The 19,930-nt window shown below is 34.7% G+C and overlaps 1 protein-coding gene across 2 annotated transcripts in view; it reads left to right on the top strand.

Annotated features, from left to right (window-relative positions):
- LOC133518764 (neuroligin-4, X-linked-like) overlaps positions 1–19,930 on the top strand; it is a 96,189-nt gene that overhangs the window by 8,369 nt on the left and 67,890 nt on the right. Inside the window, exons 2-3 of one of the 2 annotated variants that reach the window (XM_061852450.1) lie at positions 16,119–16,184; positions 16,992–17,194. The gene's annotated coding sequence lies outside the window, so the exon portion shown is untranslated. The remainder of the gene's footprint in view (positions 1–16,118; positions 16,185–16,991; positions 17,195–19,930) is intronic. The other variant, XM_061852458.1, reaches the window with a different exon arrangement.

The raw sequence follows: 19,930 nt of genomic DNA, 5'->3' as shown, positions 1-19,930 counted from the left end.
GATAGGTTTATCGAACGACAGCATTTGAATGCCGTAGATATACTTAGGTATATTTTTTAACACCAGGCCTCTTATTTGCCCGCTTGAAGAACCACTAATTTCCCAACAGGTTACGGTAATTGATGTGACGAACTATACAAATATCTCATAAATCATGGTTCGCTATGGGTCGTTACTCGCACATTTCCTGCCAATCGATATTTACGATCTCAATCAGTTTCCTTTAGTTGCGCTATAGGAACATAGCGGTTTCCTTCGTGCATAGATTTACTATGTATGCTTGTCAGTTACTAGTAAACATTTGACAATAGGTTTTTAAAATGATTTGGTACACAATCGACATCAAAAATAAAGATACAAGAAACTTACAAAAATGTGTATCCAAAAAAGGAAGTTTAGTACAAACGAGTTCATTAATATATATATACATTTCTTCACTTCAAAATCCATTGCAATAAGGTGAAGAAATAAATAATAATAAGTACTTACATATAAATAATTATATGACACGTGCCACTATGATGTTCTCTCTGGGTGCCATAGTTATGTATACGTTATTCTTTCGTAGAACGAGCTAAATATCATGACAAAAATATTAAATAAGTTCACATAATTATCAGAATAACAGAATCAAGTCTCCCTTTCCTTTGGTAATTAGGCACGCTACATACAACGGTCCGGGCCGCCCGACACTTCAGTTTTCTATTGAAAGCATTATGTGATGACCAGGGGTCGGACAAAAAGTGCGCATGACGTCAAACCACTTATAGGATGATTTCAAATACATAGTATTTTTGATTTTCATAAACAATTATCACTTATCATTTATCAACCTCTTTATTAAACGATATCGCCACTTGAAATGAGTAAGTACGTTTTTGACTGACACATTGTCAATCAGATGAACAATAAATTGACTTCGTTACTGTTTAGCTATTGTATCTTCACGATTATATTTAGCTAAAATTTATATTTACTAATGTATAAGAAAACGCTCTAAAATGTCATGTCATCTTTACTCGAATATTGTGGCAATTTTCCGTTTTTGGAGGTACGTAACAAACACGTATACTGCTAATCTTACCTACTGTTCCCACTTTTGACTATTAAACCTATTTATCTGAGGATCCCACAGACTTGTTCTAACTAATTTCAAATAATTAATAATTATACCTTATGGTAACAAGTTTCGTGAAATTTATTTTATTCACTACATCACCCTACCTGTATTATTAATTCCATGGATTTATTTACGTTTATTTTGTTACTTCATTAATACTACTTTGTTACTACATGTCACACGGAAGTTTAAATACAAACTCAAACATCATCCTGTGTGCAAGATTACGTCATCCGCACTTTTTGTCCGACCCCTGGTGATGACCGTCACCTGTCATAGAAAAAGAAGTGAAACCGACTTCAAAAAGGATAAAATAAAATATCATCCGTTTTATGTGGGCTAGCAATTGATACGTTTGAAGTCGGTGCCAAGCCAAATCTCAGAAGCGTCAACACGCCGTCAACCCAAATGCTAACTCTGATGTAGTTAGATAAAAAAGAAAGTACCAGTATTGTAACTATTTGGCTTGGCACTGACTTCAAACGTATCAGTTGCTAGCGTAAAACGGGTTGATATTTTATTTTATCCGTTTTGAAGTCGGTTTTACTTTAATTATAGATTCATTTTATTTTTACATTTTGTATTTTTCATACATTTTTCATGACTCGTTCTTATCTGGTTTGCGCTTTGTGTACGTTTCAAGTTTCAAGGTCTGGATCTGAAACCATCAAGAGTGGAGGAGAACTAGACCTTAACACAAATGTTCCTTCAGAACTTACTTGCTTAACAAACATAACGAAGAGGACAAATCCAAATGTGAAATATGCATTGTTAAAGAGTCCCGTTCTGGTCATCATCAGTAGTTACACTTTATCAAATGGCACTGTTTTGGAACTGTCTAACTATCCCTCTAAAATTTGAGGAGTTCGCTGGATTCTTCATAGAAGCCATCATCAGAAACGAGTTTGACAAAAACGGGATCAAAACGGGACTATATTCATTCAAACAAAGAAATAATTTTCCAAATAGGTTCAGAAATGACGGATTTCTGAGGAACAAACATACAACAAAAAAAGCAGTCGAATTGATAAGGCCCTGGTTTCTCTGACCACACGCCGCCGGCGACCGGCGACCGACGCGTGTCCGCGACCGGCGACGTTCGAATGTTATGTTCGGAAATGTTTGAGGGTGGTTTCTCTGAAACGTCGCCGGCGGCGGGTAGGACGGCGTGCGAAGGTCACACGCCGCACGCGTCGGTCGGTATCATTTCTGTAGAATAGCGACGGACGGCGGGTGGCGTGTTGATATTGAAAATGACTCTTTTCACAAAAGATAACGATGAATTTTTGATAAATTTAGTTCGTTGTAATCCTATTTTGAGTTAAGTAAGATGTAAGTAAGATAAAAGTACATACTTATATTATGTTTACGTTATTTCTTATAAATTAAAGTAATGTTTCGTAATAAGGATGAAAATGATACGTCAGACTGATTTACGCACTTACAATTAATAACTGTTTTTTCTTCACTGCACTGCAAGTGTTTCACAATCAGGGTAAAAAATGCACCTTCTTTTTGTCGGTTTTTAAAAATGTCACTTGGCTCTTTTTAGGGTTCCGTAGTCAACTAGGAACCCTTATAGTTTCGCCATGTCCGTCTGTCTGTCTGTCTGTCTGTCTGTCCGAGGCTTTGCTCCGTGGTCGTTAGTGCTAGAAAGTTGAAATTCGGCATGGATATATAAATCAATAAAGCCGACAAAGTCGTACAATAAAATCTAAAAATTTAATTTTTTTGAGGGTACCTCCCCTACTCGTAAAGTGGGGGTGTTTTTTTTTTTTTGCTTCAACCCTACAGTGTGGGTATCGTTGGAAAGGTCTTTCAAAACTAATAGGGGTCTTCAACAAACATTTTTCGATAAAGTGAATATATTCGGAGATAATCGCTCCGAAAGAAAAAAAAATGTGTCCCCCCCCCTCTAACTTTTGAACCATAGGTCCAAAAATTATGAAAAAAATCGTGGAAGTAGAGCTTAAGAAAGACATTAAATGAAAACTATAGCGGACATGCTCAGTTTAGCTGTTTTTGAGTTATCGCAAAAAGTTCCCCCTTCATAGAAAAAAGACTTACTTTACCTAATTAGGTAGGTACTGATTGTGCAAATTTGCCTATTTGTTTAACTCGCGTGAAAGGTACCGTTTCATCCCTTGGTTAACAATTTACTATACTTTAAGCTCCAGTTTAGCTTATTGTGACGGAAGAGTAACTACGGAACCCTACACTGAGCGTGGCCCGACATGCTCTTGGCCGGTTTTATCTTCTTCTTCTAACAATAACAATGTAAGTATGTTTTTGTCCATTTTGCTCAACGAAACAAGACACAACAGTTCAAAAAGTAGACACTGCGCGACATACTCGTAGCATATGATTTCTAAACCATCGGTCGCCGGCGACGGGTTACCAAGAGTCAGAAAGCCCACTCATCCGCGACCGACGGCGTGTGGCACAGCGTGCGACGCGCGTTCACACGCCGCCGGTCGCGTGCGGCGGGTCAGAGAATCCAGCGCCTAACCTCCTTTACGATACAGTTCTGCAAGTGAAGACTTGTTAATTGAAAATTTCCTCCTCTTTCATAATAATTTATTCAGATTTCTTAAATATGAATACTTTTTCAGATATTGGTTAAAAAGGAAATATCTTCTTTTTCCGCCGTTTTTGAATACTACATCATTCCAAATCCAATGAGGTATCGTAACGTATTTTGATGAGTAGTATCTCTATTTTTCAACATTTTGATCTTGTCGAGAAGACTAATTGATAAAATGTAAAAAGTCATTTTATGATTTTACTCTTAGAACATTGAAAATAATAATATACATAAACATGATAGCTTAGAAAATACGAAAATGAACTTCACGAATATTGATATGGATGCCGGTGAGTTACCTTCACAAAGTGAATACATACCGACTGATAACCTATTAAAACGAACGCAGGAGGGAAGTGATTGTATTTTTCACGGATGGAGGCAAAGAAGATGCCAAACCAAAAGAAATCAAATAATATCGCAAGATATAATCTTCACATATTTCCCGGGACTCGAGTATGCGAGTATCATATTCGCCCGGAACAAAATTGGACAGAAATAGTAGATGACTATGAAAATGTTACTAATTTCAACAGGGTTCATATCCAGGATATAGTAAACTTAAAGTTGTTACCATAAAAATTGGTTAATTTTGCGATCGCAACTGTACTTGATAAAAAAATGAAGTGCCGATTTTTATATATAAAGTAGTAGTAGTAAACACTTTATTGCACAAAACAAGTACATGACACAGAAAAAATAGGTACAGTAAATATGTACAAAGGTGAACTTATCCCCTTAAGGGATCTCTTCCAGCTAACCTTTAAGCTAGTGCTAATATGTCGGTATATGACGGCAAGACTTTAAAGAAGTAGCTAACCCTAGAAACATAACTATTTGACGCATTAATTAAATGTTGAGTTGTATTTAGCATGCTGGAAAATAAATGTGTTCAGTACGAATTTGTTACCACTGTAACATCTGGGATTTCTTTCGCACCTTTTACCACCGGACTAAAAGTCTCAATAGTCCGATTTTACGACCGACTGATAAATACGCAACTTTTATTGAAAAGAAATATTCAAAATAGCTATGATTCAGAGATGTCGTTCCGTTGCCATGGTATTTATTTATTTTGCTATCTTGACCTTACGCAGGATCAGCTGAATAAGCTTGAGCGCCTCCAGAATCTCTGTATAAGGTTTATATTTGGCTTGCGCAAATATGACCATGTGTCTCAGTTTCGTTCTCAGCTCAAGTGGCTTCCTATTCGTCTTCGCCGTGACTCTCATGTTCTTGCCCTCCTTTATGGCATTCTCTTTAACCCCGCTACACCACCTTATCTCAAAGAGCGTTTCAAGTATCTCTCTTCTATCAGATGTTCTCAGACTCATATTCTTGCTCCTCCCTTATCTACTTCAAAATTTTATAATAGCTCTTTTACCTTCCGGGCTGTTCGGTTATGGAATGCTCTGCCAGTAGAATTAAGATTAGCTAAATCTCTCCCCATTTTCAAAAATCAGCTGAAACTATACTTTCTATCTCTACCTTAAGTTGCCATTTATATATTGTATATGTGTAAGTATAAATATATATATATATATATATATTGTATTATATTATATTGTATATTTATTAGTATATTAGGTATTGTTTTAATACTTATATAAGTAGTATGTGTGTTTGTATTTAATAGTCTCCATATTTAGCTCCTTGCACTACCTGTTGACTTTTGTATGAGTTCGAAATTTCCTGCTACCTAAAGGTTGTCTGGAAGAGATCGCTTTTTAGCGATAAGACCGCCTGTTGTTACCTGGTTCTATTTTCCTTTAAAAATCATTTGTAGTTTTACATGTATGTAAAATGTATAATTGTTGGTGCAATAAAGAATATTTACTTACTTACTTATTTATTTTTCACGTACCTACTTAAGTTTCAATTTAGTCAGGCATAACAAAATCACCTGTATGTTATCGGGATTCGTGCTTATGAAGCAGACGCGGGGTATGTAATAATTAATGTATTATATTAGAACTAATACCTACATTGGTACATTACATGTATTGAGTATTTGCATAGAACGCGTATAGGGAAGATGACAAAAGCCTTTCGTGTCAAGCTACGAAATCATACGCGGCAGAGGCTGCAATTTCCTGGCACTGACGCCGTTGTACGCGACCGCATCCTGTTACTTTATACAATACGTCGGCGGTTGACATTTTAACCAGTAATTTACGGAACGCTAACCGTGGCTTTTAGATTTCACTCTTCTTTGTGCTCTAAAACTATAGGTGACACTTGACAGGGTAAGTGAAATTTTACGAGGGTGTTTATAATATGAGGGTGGAATTAAAGACCCGAGTTTGCAATATTCTTACCCCCGGAATTACACACAATGTTTTTCATCACATTTGCGAAGAAAAAACAAAATTTTAAGCGAAATAATTCCTTATTACGGTGACATATCAAACATTCGTCCGCTATTTTGTAATTTATCGACAGCTAGGCATTGAAGGCACCATAGAAAAACCGGCCAAGAGCATGTCGGGCCACGCTCAGTGTAGGATTCCGTAGTTACTCTTCCGTCACAATAAGCTAAACAGGAGCTTAAAGTATAGTAAATTGTTAACCAAGAGATGAAACGGTACCTTTCACCCGAGTTAAACCAATAGGCAAATGTGCATAATCAGGACCTAATTAAAGTAAGTCTTTTTACTATGAAGGGAAAACTTTTTGCGATAACTCAAAAACAGCTAAACTGATCATATCCGCTATAGTTTTCATTTAATGTCTTTCTTAAGCTCTACTTCTACGATTTTTTTCGTATTTTTTGGACCAATGGTTCAAGAGTTAGAGGGGGGGGGGGGACACATTTATTATTTCTTTCGGAGCGATTATCTCCGAATATATTCACGTTATCAAAAAATGTTTCTTGAAAACCCTTATTAATTTTGAAAGACCTTTTGCAACGATACCCCACACTCTAGGGTTGAAGCGAAAAACTAATTTCACCCCCACTATACGTGTAGGGGAGCTACCCTAAAAAAAATTAAATTTTTAGATTTTATTGTACGACTTTGTCGGCTTTATTGATTTATATATCCATGCCAAATTTCAGCTTTTTAGCACTAACGACCACGGAGCAAAGCCTCGGACAGACAGACAGACAGACAGACAGACGGACATGGCGAAACTATAAGGGTTCCTAGTTGACTACGGAACCCTAAAAAGGATAGTATAGAACGACTGTCAAACTTCAAAAGCGCGACCAAAAATGAAATGCAAGTGTGTGCGTAAATTGTCTATGTGCGAACAAAAATGGTGATGTCACGTTACAACATATTCATAATCTATCGATGTTTAACTGCTTTATCGACTACTTTTTCAAATGTGTTTGATTTTATAAAAAAATATTATAGGTATGAGTATTATTACTACTATTAGTCAAGTCAAGTCAAAATATTCTTTATTCAAATAGGCCTAGCAACAAGCACTTTTAAATCGTCAAATTTTACAAATATCATTTTAATCTAAATATCAGAGCAATTTATTGATGCAGTTATTATTGTTCTAAAAAAAACATTGAACTATTATAGATATGGTAAACTTAATAATAAGAATTTCACAAAAGGATCGTCAAACATCAAAATTGTATAAAAATACTAGTCTAGAACCTTTCTAGAATAAAATCTAAATGTCAAAAAATACGGTATATATATACATTGAATTATCAATTTCATCATTAATAACATAACAATAAATAATTCATTGTTTACAATCACACTTAATCCCACGGTGTTTCATCATTCATGTAGTCTTGTGTGCTATAATAGGCTTTAGAGATAAGCTTACGTTTTACATAATTTTTAAATTTACTAACAGACAATTCAGTTATAATATTAGGAAGTTTATTGTAAAATCTTACACAATTACCCATGAATGATTTCTTAATTTTATGGAGCCTAGTGAAAGGCACTGCGAGCTTATGCTTATTTCTAGTATTAATATTATGTATTTCACAGTTTTTCTTAAAACTGGCAATGTTTTTATGTACATACAGAATATTCTCGTAAATATATTGACAGTGCACTGTCATTATGTTAATGTCCTTAAACTTATCTCTAAGTGTGTCTCTATGGTACATTTTATATATTGCACGAATAGCCCTCTTCTGCAGAACAAAAATGGTATTTATCTCTGAAGCACTGCCCCATAGTAAAATACCATATGACATAATGCTATGAAAGTAACTAAAGTAAACTAATCGAGCTGTTTTCACGTCTGTTAACTGACGGATCTTGCTCACTGCAAAAGCTGCAGAACTCAGTCTATTCGAGAGATTAGCAATATGGGGACCCCATTGTAGTTTAGAATCTAAAGTTATACCAAGAAAAACTGTGCTATCTACTAGTTCCAATTCCTCATCCTTGACAATGACACTTGTTTGCTCATTCCTTATGTGACTTGTAACAAACTTAATGCACTTAGTCTTTTTCTCATTTAACAATAAATTATTAACATTAAACCAATTTACTACTTTAGAAATAGCATTGTTTACATCACTGCAAGCTTGTTGCTGTCGTTTGACTTTGAAAATAAGTGAGGTATCGTCTGCAAACAATACTATGTCATGGTGGGTCTTTACAAGGTAAGGCAGGTCATTAATGTAGATAAGGAACAGGAACGGCCCCAATATTGATCCCTGCGGTACACCCATAGAGACCAATGACCCCGGTGATCGCTGTCCACTCACATCAACCCTTTGTATTCTACCGTGTAAGTAAGACTTTATTAAATTCAGTGCCGAGCCTCTTACTCCATAATAGTGCAGTTTCCTGATCAATGTTTCATGACAGACGCAATCGAAGGCCTTAGATAAGTCACAGAAGATACCTAAAGCATCCTGTGACTCCTCCCAGGCATCGAAGATCTGTTTAATTAACTCAACACCAGCGTCGGTTGTTGAGCGACCCCGTGTAAAACCAAATTGTTTGTTGTGCATTAGATTATTAATGTTAAAATGTTTCAATAACTGACTCAAAACTATTTTTTCAAAAATTTTGCTGAATGTTGGTAACACTGATATTGGTCTAAAGTTAGTGGGGTCGGATGTGCTACCTGATTTAAATAAAGGAGTGACTTTACTATGTTTCATTAGATCAGGAAACTCACCGCAGTCAACACTGTTATTAAATATAACTACCAGGTCAGGCGCTACAACTTCTATTAAGGATTTGACAGTATGAACGGAGACTCCCCAAAGGTCACTAGTTTTTTTTACATTAATTGATTTAAACGCCTTTAATATATCTGAGGCACTCACATGTTCAAAATTAAGGTTTCTATTACATTCTGGGACATTCTCTTCTAACAGTGTAACGGCAGACGAAGGTGATGAATTTAAGTTCTTAGTTGTGGAAGCTGGTACCTCGGTGAAGAATTTTTCAAATTCTGTTGCTACATCTAAACTGGAATCTACGATTTTGTCATCAATTTTTAGTTTAAGATCTTTCATCCTTTGCTTTGATCTACCAGTCTCCACATTAATTACTTTCCACGTTGTTTTAATTATATCAGAGCTAGTTTTTATTGTTTGACTTAAATAATTACGCTTAGCGATATGGCAATCTATTTTAAACTTCTTCGAATATTGTTTAACATATTCCTTAAATTCATCACTCGTATTGAACCGCCGTTCCTCATACAAGGCATACAATGCACGTCTTCGTTGATGTAACTCTGCAGTAGCCCACTCACTAAAAACTGATGCATCACTAACCATGACCGATTTTGTAGTAAATATCGCATTATAATTTTCCATAAAAGTGTGAAAGAATGAATTATACATATCATTAGGACTCATGTTAGAAGACAGAAAGGGTAGCGCCTGAATTAAACTTTGTTTCATTCGTTCCACGCGGTCAGAGGTTACTGGTACAAAAGTTATTTGTTTTCGCAAAGTATTTTTCCTTACAGCCTCAAACACCATTAATTGGCCTAAGTGGTCTGATTCTAACTTGCTGATTACATTTTTAGCGGTAGGAAAAATATCAGTGAAAATATTATCTATACAGGTGGCACTAGTGGCAGTCACTCTAGTAGGCTCCATAAACATGTGGTTGAGATTACATGATTTGAAAAGATTCAACAATCTACAACTTACTGTTGAATTTTCCAAAATATTTACATTATAGTCGCCGCATATAAGTAATTTCTTACTAGAAGGTGATATTTTAAGTAGGACGGATTCCATTATGCTTTCAAATATTTCAAAATTACTTAAAGGCGGCCTATACACACAGACAACAATAAATTGCTCCAATTCTACTGCACTTAGTTCTATAGTCCGCTCAACAGACATGGATACAATGTCCTTACGTTCCTTAAATTTTAACTGACTATTTAATATAATTAACGACGCACCATGTATGGAACTAAGTCTGGTGAACGAACTGCCCACCTGGTGATTATTAAATTGAGGCATTAATTCATTATTATTCAACCAATGTTCAGTAATACATAAAATATCAATATTATAATCATTCAAAAAAAGTTCAATCTGTAAATCTTTTCCTCTAATACATTGAATGTTTTGATGCACCAGGTGGATGTACATTCCATGTTTGCAGTATTTTTCATCAGATTTACTAAAAGCTAAATTGCCAGAGACAGATTCTTTTGTCTTAAGAGCTAATTTAAATTATTGGTTATGACTGGAACCACCAATGAACTGGAACCACTTAATCCATCCAAATGTATTTCAATTACATTGTCGCGCCAACGAAATATCGTCCCCTTTACTTATTCACTTAAGGGACAACCCCTGAGCACGGCTAGTTCTGTTAGAGACTTGGGTGTGGTTCATGACTCCAAACTTTTGTTTGATAAACATATTGATGGCATAGTAAGCAACGCTTTGAGAGCTCTAGGATTCTTAATGCGAAACTCCGCTCACTTCACCCAAGCTAAGACTCTTAAAGTTCTATATTGTGCTTTAGTTAGAAGTAAACTTGAATATGCTTCCCAAATTTGGAATGCTTGTTATAATACGTAAATTGACAGGATTGAACGCATTCAGAAAAAAGTTTATGAAATACTTAAGTTCTAAGCTTAAAAGTCCGTATCACTCTAATGACTACCTAAGCACTTGCAAAAAACACGTCGCGAAATCGCTGATATAACTTATATACTTAATATCACCACTGGCAATATTGATTGTCCACAACTTCTTTCTAAACTTTCGTTCAATACGCCTACTCGGTCTAAAAGATTTTATCCCCCCCTTTCCGTTAAACGCACTTTATCTAATTATAGGCAAAATAAATAGTTTCACGCAGCTCGTAACTTGAATAATTTGTCAATCAAATCAAATCAGTGCTTCTAAATAACATGTTGCAGGTAGTGATATGCTATGGAGTGTGGTCTGTAACTTTAATGTATTTGAGCCCGGTCCATGTTGTTCATCTAAATGCGAATATAAGTAGTTTCATAAACTATAAGTGTTCTTGCTTATTGCTCATATCTATTTTTTGGTCTCTCTTTTTTTATTAATTGTAACCTTGATATATTTCATATTGTAATATCTTGTGTCACATGTGCTTTTGTATCTAGTGTGTATTTTGTAATTATAGTATATACAGTTTCTATTTGCGAGTTCCTGTAATTGACTCTGTACTACTATCTAAAAAGTTTAATGTATTTTTTATAGCTGTTGGAATTCCTTGTACAAATAAATAAAATAAAATAAAGTTTCCCAATCATGTTTGATGTGACCTAAATAACATTAATTAGATGTTGCCATGTATAAAGCATAAATTCGTCCAATATTTTTAGGCCACGACATTCCAAAAATCATGACATTCGGCCATCCGCCTTCGTGCAGCCTCCGGCGCACGAACATTTAAAATTTCCAGACACGCTGATTTACCAATCAGGTGATCCGTCTGCTCGTTTGCCTCCTCTACCATAAAGAAAAAAAAAGATCATTAGTTAATGCTGATTTATTACATTCAGTAATCATTACATTAGGATTTTATTACATACCATTACACAATTACACTAAAAAAAACAACGTAGCAACCATCTCGAAAAATGCTAATTAACAGTCAGGCCTATAATTTATAAATATCAAAAATACTTCTATGTACATTGGTACACACTGAACTCTCATCATAATCATGACATTTGGTCCTAGCATTTTTCATTCATAAAATTAAATTTGCCTGAATATCTCTTTTCTCTCTTTTTTAAATCATTACTTTTTAATTCATGATCACTTTCAACACTTAATGCTTTGATATTGATCCATGGTCGACGACGATACTACTGAAGAATACTTTCTAGTAGTCGAGAATCCTGGCACCGAAGCTATTTTATATATATAATAGATATCATTTCCTAAAACTTTTGTTATTTTATAGGGTCCGATGAATTTTGGCAGTAGTTTTTTACTTTGACCTGGGTTTTCATTAAATGAGACTATTGTAAGTTTAACTAAATCATTTAAATTGTAAGCCCTAGCCGCAATTGTTTTAGAGTCATGATCTATTTTCATTTTACTTAGCTTTACTTTTATGTTTTTTGATACAGCATCATTAACTTCATCTGAATTTCCTGCTACTGGTTGCTCGATTCCATTTGCAATTTCATTGAATACGTAATCGGTATTGCCCTTTAGTTTATAACCAAACATCAGTTTAGCAACTGCATTTCCTGTCGTTGCATTAACAGTGTTGTTTATCCCAGATTGGATCTTAGCAACTACTAAATCCCATTCATTCTCTTTATGTCCCATACTCTGCGTAGCAACAGCTTTTAGTACTGTTTGATTGAAACGTTCCACTTTTCCGTTAGCTCGTGGGCAAGCGACGGCATTCAAAACGTGCTTAATATTCTTTCTTTTACAGAACTGTTTAAACTGTTCGGATGAAAATGCAGACCTTCGATCTGATATAATTCTTTCTGGATCTTGAAAGTCTTGAAATATGTTTTCCAACACATTTTTCGTAGTAGTAGTACGTCGTAGAACTATGTGTGTTTTTAACAGGCTTCACGAAATAGTACTTTATACAATCGTGATATAATAGAGAGCTTTTCAGTCGAGTACCGTGTTTTGGCAACGAAGCTTGCTGAGTTGCCAAAGTGAGGTACGAGATTGAAAAGCTTGATTATATCACTATTGTATACAATACTGTTTCTACGAGAGATAAAAATAATACTTTAAACTAATAAAATCATACAGGTATACAAGCCAAAAGTATACAGCTATTTAAGATACGCGAGCAGCCGCGATACCTTCTTTCCTTACCTTCTTACTCGTACGCGCCCCGGCCACTGGGACCCGGCGGGGTGGTCAACGACACCTTCTCATAACTCATGAGGCCCTGTGGTACTTGTTCCTTGCTAAATTCAATTTTTAGACAGTTTTTTCTCGATTTTGGCCACCGTAGCTTATGGAGACTAACAAGCAATGGTGAGCGGTTTTCGTAGTCTATGGATGTTGCTATATTAAGGGTGTCACATGTGTGTTTATGACTTATGAAGCAATTGTTTCTAGTATACAACCTAAAATAAATAATTTGAGCTATCGTTTTGTTTCGTGCTCTTGACCGCGGCGAGCTGTGATTGGTCCATTTAATTATAGTCAACTAAACCGTTTCGAAATGAATATTATAGTTGAGTTGGGAGCCCATACATGAAAAGTACCCAATTACAGTTTGGTATACGAAATCTTAATTCAAACATTACAGTTGACGAGTAGAAAGAATTTAGAAAATCCATCCACGACTGTTAGGATATATGTGTGTCCTCGTTTGCTTTTTATAAAGGGGCCTAAATGGTCAATATGTATTGTTTAAAAAGGTTTATTACTTTTCTCTGTGGGGTATATGGGACTGTTTCTTGAATTAATTGCTTGTATCAAATCAGCCAAGTTAACTAAGACATCTCGAATGCACTGACGTTTAGACGATGACTCTGTATCTTCGCTTGCATCGTCAAATATCTGACGTGCACGTTTCCGTAATATCATTCAAGACCAAATTCAAGCCTACATCTCCTAAAAATGTTTCAGCAGATCACACCTAAAATTTTTATTTAACTTTTAAAGTGTATCAATTGCATAGAACTACGCTGTTTTAGATACTTCTGACCAACAGCTATCATCCAAGCTCAAATTCAAGCCTAAATCTCCTGTAAATGTTTCAGCAGATCACACCTGAATTTTAACGAAATCGAAATTTCAAACTAATTATTTTATTTCATTTTTAAAGTTTATCAATTGCCTAGAACTCCAGTGTTTTATATACTACTGACTTACAGCTATCATTCAAGACCAAATTTAAGCCTAAAACTTCTGAAAATATTTTAGCAGATCACACCTGAATATTGACGAAATCGAAATTTTAAACTATTTTTTTTATTTCACTATTAAAATGTATCAATTGCCTAGAACTCCGCTGTTTTATATACTACTGTCTAACAGCTATCATTCAAGATCAAATTCAAGCCTAAATCTCATGAAAATGTTTCAGCAGATCACACCTGAATATTGACGAAATCGAAATTTCAAACAATTTTTTTTATTTCACTTTTAAAGTTTATCAATTGCTTAGAACTCCGCTGTTTTATACAATTCAGACGCACGTTCATCAATGGAGACCAAATTCAAGCCTAATGCTGCTAAAAATATTTCAGCATATCATGTCTCTATTTTGAAAAAAATCTAAATTTCAAAGTTAATACCTACCTTACCTTATGAAAGTTATGTTTTTTCTGGATCCCTCGTATGATTTAGGATCGAGAACTCCGAGAACTCCTGAGTTCTACGAACAATAGAGCAAGAGCTATCGTTTGAAACCAAATATATGTCTGTGCCTTGTTAAATTACATCAGCATGACACGTGTGAAGTTAGCATATCATAGTATTTAAAATATTTAAAAATTGTAATGAATGGTCTCAGAGATGTTTTTTTTTGTGTCAGGAACTCTTTTTTATCACGTGACAAGGCAATACAATTTTTTTTATTCTATTTGTAACAAAATGATATGCTAGTGTGTGAAGTTAGCATATCATTTGGTAAAAATCCAAAGTATTGGTTTTTATGATAAAAACGCCAGAACTATTGATATAAAGTATCAGGAACTCTAGAACTATGGTGCATGCTGATAGAACTCCAATAAAAACGTGATCTGCTAGACTTTGATATGCCAACTTCACAGACATGGCTATCAATACCCAATTTACTCTAGTAGTGTATACTATTAATGGGGCGTTCCCCAAGAATGTCGCTTACGAAATGCGTTTGCCTGTATGACAGCGGGTAAGTAATACAAGATATAGGAACATATACGATAATATTCATGTTGTATACGCTCACATGGTATAAACTTGATTTGTATACCGTTCAAGTTGTATAACGAACGTTTGGTATAACATCAAAATATCTATTTTTGTTAAGTATAACGTTATTTAAGTATAATATCATTATATATAACGATCATTATGTATAACGTCCATAATATCTAAGATTTATAATGTATATTACTCAATGCATCTAACACCAAAATGCATAATGCTCATATAGAATAATAGCGCCTGAAATTGTTTTAACCAGTATCGCCGTTCTAACCTATCCTAACCCACTTTCCTGCCAGCAGTTGGTTTTCTGTAGAGGTCGCGGTTCTAACCTAACCTAACCTACTTTTCTGGTAGCAGTTTGTTTTCTGTAGAGGTCGCAGTTCTACCTTACCTAACCTACTTTTCTGGCAGCAGTTGGTTTTCTGTAGGGGTCGCAGTTCTAACCTAACCTAACCCACTTTCCTGCCAGCAGTTGGTTTTCTGTAGAAGTCGCGATTCTAGCCTAACCTAACCTACTTTTCTGGCAACAGCTTGTTTAGTATAGGGGTAGCAGTTATAACCTATTTAGTATATCATACGCTATTATATTTTACAATCATTATACTAAAAGATAGTATATACTATGATCGATATACGTTATATACATAGAGTATTTGAGTGTTATACATGATATCATTATACAAAATGAGTATTATGTTAATTGACCGTTATTCCTAATAAAAATATCGATTTTGTTATTATAGCAAACGTTCATTATATCTTGTGAACGTTATTAAAATGAAATTATATATTATGTAGTTATATCTCATGGGACGCACCCTATGAGAGCTACTTCAATCAAATGCGTAAAGCTCGAGAATATACTGTCATTTTGTTAGCTAAATTTAACCAGACCAAATATCGCTTTCCCAGCATTTTCAGAAGTAATAAAGGAATAGAAACATAAGTGACAGCCTCGTGAAACTTTTTTATACTTACCTAAATAAAGAAGGTAATGATAGCCTAATATGACAATGTATGAGTACCTATACTTTCCCTGATAGTAGTACTAGTTTTCTTAACGAATGAAGCAAAGTTTGAAGTGACTTATTCCTTCACATTTTTTTTTGTTTCAGGTTCCGATGTCTTTCATCCGGCAGTGTTTTTTGGACATTTACAACAACACAACGCACCTAAGCATGGTACTTACATCAATCGTAAATTTTTAAGTAATCGATAAAATACCTACTAAAGTATAGGTTACTTCAATTTTAAAAACATTGTTATTATTATTTTTATTAAAAAACAATTGCTGACCTACATTAACATTTATTTCTGTTACTGTGTTATGTAGTTGTTCTACGAGATTACAAGACTCCGATAGATAACTATAACTATCTACCTATAAATACGTAGTGTAGACTTGCGGATGAAACCTGCTTACAAAAATATATACCTACATACATTTCTATGTAGTTACGTGGGAGTATAGTAAATTCCTCAATTTTATTAAAGTATGAATTGCTCGTAATTACTTGTGTAATATTTTTTATTATCTTTTTTTTTCTCTTTCCGAAGTTTATATAACATGTGTACAAAGGAACAAACCTGAAAGCAAACGGCCCAATTTTGCTAAGCATCCTGAGTGGCATTTGTGGGGTGGTGGTGCATTTTACAAATTACCAGCAACCCGAAAACACAAATGACAATCCTATACATAAATTGTACCTCAAAAATATAGAGAAAGAATAATATTTTCGAAAACTTTATTATTCTATTTTATTCCATGGTTTTTGAACCTCTCAATCTAATTTTCAGTTTACACAACACATAACGATAGATCAAATGAAGTTTTAACATATTTGACCTTTGAAAAAAACGTGAAAATCGTGTAGAGAATACCTTACTTAATCATCATCGGTGTCTTAACATTGAGCTCTATATTACTGTTATGATTGAATGTCATTTTAAATAAAATAACAACAAGTAAAATGTAAAATATGTTGTAGGTGATCAGACTATGAAGTTTTTTGGAAATATTTATATAAACCTTTCGATTTGAGCATGCTGATTAAAAGAAAAATTACTCTGTGGACTAAACTAAAATCCAAGCTTGTTAATGAGAAGCAAGGTCATCTCGCCCAGACAGAATTACAAAATATATGATATTGCAGCGATATTGACATGAAGGTATATGCCACCAGAAATGAAGGTACGTTTGGTTCTTTATGATTGCACTGCGAAATTAACATTATTTATGAATGCTTTAGCGAATTGGTATTACATTCACAGATTTTTGTTTAAAATCAGACGTCGTAAAATTTGTACCAATTTTATCTCAGGAGTACTTATAATGCGTTCAAAGTTATCTTGTTTGAAAGTTCCTTTATAAGATCTTCGACCAGTAAAACAGGAATATGTAGCGACGTTCTTAAATTTGTTAGTATGTCTTTAAAAGCTAATATCTTAACAATTTAATGTCACTGCAATTGTTTTTAGTGATTTTGTGATTTTGCACAATTTATTCAACATTCGGAATATAATATAAAAAATTATGACTGTATCACGCTCTTCATTTGATATGATTTATTTATTATCGGTAAGTTTACCCAATTAAAAATGTGCATCAAACTATCGCTGACTGAACCGAGACAGATCCGATCTCTAAGTGTTGTAAGGGGCTGCTTAAGATCTAAAATCGCAAATCTGTGAATGTCCTTTTCACTCTGACCCCGATTCTGCTGAGACTTAGACTGAGCCCAGACGAAATCCTAGACACAATCTCAGACTCAGACTCAGACCCAGACCCCAATTAAGATACAGATTCAGACTTACACCGAAACTCATACATAGACTCAAACTAAGACAGACAGAGTAAGGGACCGAGACTGGGTCAGATTCAGACTTAGACTCGGACCCAGACTCAGATTGAAAACCATACCCAGACCTAAATTCAGACTCCAACACAGACTCAGACCATCCGGGTTTTTAGAGGCCTACATACCTCTTTACAAGAGTGAAGCAATAAAAAGATATATATCTGTTCTTATGCTGTAGGAACTTGTATGTGTAAATTAAGATGGCCAAAAACTTTTTATAATTTATTGTATTTCTATAAGTGAGAACCTGTAATTGGCTCTGTAATTCTATTGGAAGTTCTAGATATATATAGCGCTGTTGGTTTTCCATGTACTAAAATAAAATAAAATAAATAAATAAATAAAAAGTATAGTAGGAATAGGAAGGAGATGTTTATTCTTGAAAATGCAATAAAATATTATATAACTTCTTTCTTTATAAAAATTGGAACACTAAAGTTGGTTGAGGGGGTGATACAACTACAAGTAGTTTTTACTTCCACCTCCATTTCTATTTGTACCTACATAAGCTACGTGCATACTGTATAGTCTCACCTAAAAAAAACATCTAATTATCATCCCCTAGCTATTTAAACGGCCTCCTAGCCTAGTCGGTAGTGATCCTGCCTATATACAAAGCAGGAGGTCCCGGGTTTGAATCCCGGTAAGGGTATTTACCTTTGTGTTTATTCAGCTCGAAACTAATTAATATGTTAAGTAAATTTAGCAATTCGAATAGAATAAGCCAATTTTGGGATTATGGGAATTGTGGGAGTTATAAATGTTTTCTATGTATTTAAGTGTCCACAATACAAGCCTTATTAAGGTAGCAAAAAATGAAAGAAATACAGTATGAACAGAATGAAAGGGAAAGAAAGAGACCAATTAATGTTTAGGTCATACTGAGCAACTTTTACTATGGGATCATCCAGAAATCGCCAAAAAAATTGACTCTCCCATAGGAAATATTAAAATCAGACCAGAAAAAGGTATGAAACAGACAATTTTTTTCGCGATTTCCTGGTTTGGCCAATAGTAAAAGTTGCTCAGTATGACCTAAATATTAATGCGTCTCTTTTCTTTGCCTTTCGTTCTATTACATACTGTATTATGAGACAATGTTTCACAAATCGACCTAGCCCCGCCCCGTGACTAGGTCGATTTGTGTAACATTGTCCCATAATATTTCCCATATTATTTACCTATATGATTTTATTTATTTTTATCATGCTTTCTTTCAAATAGGAAGGAGCTGTACTATAGTCTATACTATATTATTCGTAAAATCGTGACATTTCTTATAAAACTCGATCGATTTTTTAAACTTTAGATGTGACAATGTACTCGTATACATTTATTGAGTAATATTTCTTTTTATCATATATGTAGTTATAATGGACTTTTCTTCATTAACTTATTATACTATGTAAACTAGAAACTAACACTAATCTAAACTAAATTACATCTAGAAAGTTCCTAAGATACTGGCAGCATTTCGTCGCTATATGGCAATACTTACGAGATGCATTGTGAGAGATAGATGAGAAAGTTGGCAGCCCTCTGGTATCCGGTGGTATCAAGTAGTTTGACTTAGGTCTAATTGTATACCTAATTAAACAACAGAAAATGAATTCGGTATTCCTCGCGCCTCGTAAAGCTTTTAAAGCGGATTTGCTTGATGATAGAATCAAAATTGCTGCTAAAGCTCGGGGGTATTTCAAGCTATAATACTTATAGGTAATATATGTATTACGAAGATTGTTCCGAGGAATTGTTAGGAATAATCCCTGCTGCCTCTTTCCGCCAGCAGCGCCCTACGCGACAACATTTCTATCTTCACCACTTAGATGGTTGGCAGTCCTCAGCTGGGCGTTTCGCCAGAAACTTCCTACCACGCACAGCTAAACTATGGAATGATTTGTCGCCTGCGGTATTTCCGGACCGATACGACCTTCAAACCTTCGAGAAAAGAGCATATTCCCATCTAAAATGCTGGCAACGCACTTACAACCTCTCTGGTGTCGCGGGTATTCCACCGGCGATTTAGTCTGATCGTTTGCCTCCTATATCATAAAACAATAACGAGGAAA

The sequence above is a fragment of the Cydia pomonella genome, chromosome 1, assembly GCF_033807575.1.
Source record: "Cydia pomonella isolate Wapato2018A chromosome 1, ilCydPomo1, whole genome shotgun sequence".
Classification (NCBI taxonomy): domain Eukaryota; kingdom Metazoa; phylum Arthropoda; class Insecta; order Lepidoptera; family Tortricidae; genus Cydia; species Cydia pomonella.
Note: the sequence above shows the minus strand (reverse complement) of the source record. Positions and strands in the feature narration are given on the sequence as shown.